The sequence below is a fragment of the Akebia trifoliata genome, chromosome 2, assembly GCF_017979445.1.
Source record: "Akebia trifoliata isolate Shusen 1 chromosome 2, ASM1797944v1, whole genome shotgun sequence".
NCBI lineage: Eukaryota > Viridiplantae > Streptophyta > Magnoliopsida > Ranunculales > Lardizabalaceae > Akebia > Akebia trifoliata.
Genome location: NC_141376.1, coordinates 10,742,536 through 10,748,228, shown reverse-complemented (window position 1 = coordinate 10,748,228; position 5,693 = coordinate 10,742,536).

Sequence of the window (5,693 nt, the reverse complement as noted above, 5' to 3'; positions counted from 1 at the left end):
GTATTTTTCAGTACTTTTTCTTTTTCTTCTTTTTATATATAAGTTTTATACAGTTGTGGCGTTGAAAGAGAGAACATGGGATTTCGATTTTGATGATTTTGACCTTTGACGGTACTATAACCACTAGCGGAGTAACAGATATCCTGTGCTATCTTTTGATCTAAACTGTTAGTTTTTCTCCGAGATACAGTAAGGAGTACGTGCGTCCGTTTTACTCTTTTAATGTCCAGAGAATCTGAGTAAATGAACTCTGGCCCACCTCATAAATAGTCCTACACCCAAAATTCATGACGCGTGATGACTCGACGCGGCAAAAGATAGGCGATCTGTCTGTACACGACTGACGTGGCAAGGATACATCTTGAAAGATCTTTTTTCTTCGAGATACACAAAAAAAAATCAACGGTTTTGTATCTTTACCACGTCAGCAATATACAGATGCATATGTTTTGCCGTGTCTATCATTACTGTTCTTGATTGGCGTGGCAAGGGCATACAACTAACGATCATTTTTCTTGTGTATCTCGAAGAAAAAGGTCAATGATTCTATGCCTTTGTCACATTAACTGCATGCATATGAAAATTTTCAAATTAGAAAATCAGAACTCAAATTCTTATTTGAATGATTTTTATTAAAAGAAAAAGGCATCAATTGCACTTTATTTCAATTATTATTTCTGATTTAATCATTATATTTATTGTAAATATTAAATCAAAATAATGTCCTTTTGTATTTGTTATTGCAAATTCTAATTGTGCATCTTCATCTTGTCCTCAGGTCCCACTAAAATAGTTTTGCAGTTGATCTTCGAAAATTATGATTTTGATTCATCGTAAAAATTAAAAAATTAAAAGTTATCAATCACATTTATATGTGGAGTTTGTTTATGTTTTATGAGTTAGACAACCGAAATTATTCTAGATTTATGTCATCCATCGATGATTCATATCTTAATCTTTGTTTAGCAAATTAATGATTTTTGAATAGTTAAGAGAATTTGAAAGCTTAGCAGAGTTAGAGAATTGAGTTTAATATATTGTACTAAAGCATGTGAATATTAGTTTGATTAGACATTAATACATAATTATTAGGTAATTGGGTGTTGGGAGTGACTTTTAGGTGGGGTTTTCCTGGGCTGTAGCGTCCCATTGTACTATAGTTTATAAAAAGAAAATTATAAATAAGTGATTTTTATCAGCTGGTAAAGCTTGTGAATACTAATAAAATATAGAATCTGTCTAGCCTTACTAAGTTTGTAAGGATTTTACCCTTACTAAGGATCCTTGGGCTCATCTCTTGGTATCCAAAAACATAATCCGATGTTTCAGGGTTGTAGAGGACGAAATTTTATGGATTTTGAAAGGAAAAAAATATTCAAAAAAAAGTTATTTTTCACTATTGAATTTCATTTTTAAATTTGGGAATTAGTTGAAGTTCGATAGCCGTCCATTTTCAAAATTATAGATCCAATTTAAAAGAAATTGTTTTTTTATTTTTATTTTTTGGGACTGAATTTTTTAATGAAACTTAGAGGGTTGTTGTGCTGGATGTCCGATGTAGTAATTTGAGCAAAACGACCCTTAGTAAAATTCAAAATCTTACTACTTTAATAAAGGAAAGGGTTTCACTAAAATATATGACCTCATGAATCTCTTCACCTACTTTTTTTTTTTTTTTATATTATTATTATTATTATTTTAAAGATGTATAAGTAAAGAAAATTCATAGGACAAAATTAAGAGGTCTAAAAGATCCTCCAAGAACAAAGTAACAACATGGCAAAAGGAAAGCAAATTTGAAATTCCACCAGGCTAACCTTACTTAACTCAGTGAGAATTCAAATCTACTAAGGGTTATTGGGCTGATATGTATTATTACATTGGCAATCCTACGTCAAGGCCTTCTAGATTTTATGGAAAAAAGCAGATTCAAAAAGGAAATAAAAGAAAAAGCATTTATAAGTTTAATTCAAGGTGTTGAAAATAGATGGTTATCAAACTTCCAAATTTAAAATTAAAATTCAATGGTGAAAATTAATCATTTTTTGAATTTTTTTTTTCAAAGTTCATAGAATTTCATCCTCTACATCCGTGTGGCATCAGATCATGTTTTTGGATGCCACAAGTAGATGGGGGCAGGACACATACGTGTGGCATCCTCTACTATGTGTCCTTTGTACGTATGGTCATAAATATTCAATCAAAGGATGTCCTTTGATTGAATATTTATGACCATACGTACACGTAATGTAATCTATTAAAGAAAGATGAAAGTTTACACGGAGAGTCGATAATATAATCTCATTGGGTTATAAAGAAACACACTATGACAAAAGAAAGGTAAATCGAAATTCCAACTTAGGACTCACTAATGAGGCTCCCCATAGCATGAAAATACAATTTACATGTATAAGTCCCAAGAAAATATATATGGGTCAGGTTCAACACTGAAAGTTTTGTCTTATGCAAGCTAAAAGTTTTGGAATAGGTTGATTTTTGTGAGGACGATCTCTATGGCCCATTTCGAAATTTCTAACCCCCTCAAAAGTGATTTATAAACTAACGACAAAAATTGACTATCCATTGCTCTTTAATTTGTAAACTAAGGTTAGAAGTTTCATAATTGATTGATTTTTTGTGAAGATGATCTCCTCATCATAGAGACTATCTTAAAAAAAAAATCAACCCACTTTGAAAGTTTTAGCCTGTATAGGTCAAAACACTTTAACTAGAACTTAGGCAACTAACCGTTGTCATAAATATATATATATAAGGGGGCATTCGGCTCACAATCTTAAATCCACAAAATGCTCACAAGTTGTCCCATGTGGCTTAAAAGTTTCGAATTTGGCTGATTTTTTGTAAAGATGATCTCTATGGTAAAAAGATCATCCTCACCAAAAATCAGCCGAATCTGAAATTTCTAAGTCCATCAAAAGTGATTTCAGAATTATGAATCATCGATTATTTCTCCTCATCATAGAGATCGTCCTCATTAAAAATCAGTCCAATCCGGAATTTCTAAGCCACATTGGATAAACATTTTGCCAGCGTTTTGCGAACCTAAGATTTTGAGCCAAACATAACCCATATATATAAAGTCATTGATGAATTAATCTAACTTAAGATTGATTAAGTTATTTCATCGTAACTACCCGTAATATAAGCAATTAAAGAAAACCAGAGGGTTGACAATCTAACCCTATTAGGTCATCAATCACATGGTAGGGACATACAAATATGCTTAATTACTTGTGGTCATGATAAACATTATTCTTCTCTTTATTTGTATATTAGGGTATTTCAGTAAAGGAATATATGCCTCTTATACAAGTAAATATTCTCAAGGCTTTTGTATTAAGTTGTGTGTGATAAATATGTACTACAGTTGACTTTTAATAAGGTTCTGAGAGAAGTTGCAACAACAAGAACATATTTGTTGAAGACGACAAATCCTGACCAACCTTTTCTGCCAAATAATTCAATTCATCTTACTTTCACAACAGAAGTATGGAAATGAAAGGTTCGAAAAAACCAAAAATACCCTTATCCAAAGTCAGAAAATAATTGGTGCCCAACTCATATTATTGTTTCTATTTCCACAACTCAACTCAACTTGAATTTCTAACTCTAATTGGGTGAGTCAATATATCGGGACGAGGTTGCGTGAACCTGAGGAGGATATAGAGCATGGACTGAGGTCCACATTTGAATCACGAGGACTGATGTGTTGGTCCAAATGACACCTCATCCCTCTTGATTTGTGGTCTAGATTGGGTTCGGAGAAAAGAAATTTGAAAAAATTTATTAATTTTTTTATTAGATCTTGAGTTTGAAAATGAACAGTCACTAAACTTCTAAATTTAAAATTTAAATCCAACAGTGAAAAATCTCTTTCTTTAATTTTGTTTTTTTTTTTTTTTTTAAATTCATAAAATTTCATGCTTTACATGCATGTGACACCTAATGGTAGTTTTGGCGCCACTTTGGCATGTGATCGATAGAGATAGATGATTCTTTGATCCATAAAGTGTTATTTTAAGGTGACTTAGTAAATGTTTGGGAGGGGGGGGGGCAATTTCGAATTCCCACACCACACAAAGTGTTATTTTACCCTTTCGTAGTAATGTCAAATCAAATTGGTTTGATTGATGTTTTGGGTGATTTGTCGCATTTTAGAATTAATGTACTCAATCCCAATTGTGTTAAAAACTGATTAATTGTAGATGACCTTACTAACTCATTTTACATTGTACAATGGCGTTTCAATGATAAAAGGTGGAATTGTGATAATTTGACTATCCCATGTGGCAAACTCAATCGACTATCTTGACATGACAAGTTCAATAATCATAGATATGCACTTCTCAAGATACACCATTGCATTTTCCCATAAAAAAAGTGTATCACAAGGGTTGGAGATCTACTATTTCTAAACTTTTCAAGTCTAATAATCGATCGAGTATGCTCCATGGGGTAGTTAGATTATCACAACTCTAAAAGGTAATAGTATAAGGACACTATCATTAAAGGTAGTAATAAATAGTGCTTTTAGTACTTTTTCATCCTCAAAATCTTAAATGGGCATTTGGGACTCCTTCAATTGGAAATGAAGATAAAAAAGTGATGCATACTCTTAAAACACCTCTTTAACTTTGGAAGTTGTAACCTTCTTTTTTTTACCTGGTCCCTGCCAAATTCGTTAGCTTTTTCAGCTCTCCTCTCAAAAAACAATGAGTCCCCCTGCCCTTACTAAGTTAGCAAAGATTTCACCTAGGGTTGGCAATGATCCAAAATATACCTGATGTCTGAATCAATTTGAATCGATCGATCATAAACAAGCATGAAAATCATATTTTTGAATCTTATTCAAATGTACCCCAATCTACTCCAAAAGAAATTTGATCCGAATATATATATATATATATATATAATATATATATATATATATATATCTATATATATATATATATATATCTATATATATATATATTTTTTTTTTTTAATTTCATATAAATAACATGTTTTAATCTTTTTAGTTTCCCTCTATATTTGTAGCTGGAAAGTGGGATTTTTTTAAAAAATTATATTTTTTGAACATTGATAATTTGAGAATAAGGCATGCGCTCGGATCGGATCGATTTTGGATTAAGGATGAAATGAAATGTTTCGGATTCGATTTGCATATTCATTAATCCGATCGAATCGGGGACATATTTAAAAAAAATGGATTGGTATTGGAGTAGTAATGATCCGGTACCGAACCAAAACATAATCACATGCTTTAGGGTTATAGATAATGAAATTCTATGGATTTTGGAAAAAAAAAAATCAAAATCAAAATAAAGTTATTTTTCATCGTTGAATTTAATTTTTAAGTTTGGGAGTTATGTGGAAGTTCGATAGCTATCCATTTTCAAAACCTTGTATCTAAGTCAAAAGAAAAAAGGTTTTGAATTCGTTTTTTTTTTTTTTTTTTATCGAAGTTTTTCAATGAAACTTAGAGGATTGTAGTCTAGGATTTCTTATGTGGTAATCCATTTGAGCAAAACTATCCTCGGTAAAGGCTCAAAATCTTACTATGTTGGTGAAGAAAGGGTTTCACAAAAACAATTTCTACCTCCATTTTTTAACCACTTCAATCATTCAATTTTTCTACTTTTTATCATGAATCTTTGATTTTTTTTATTTTT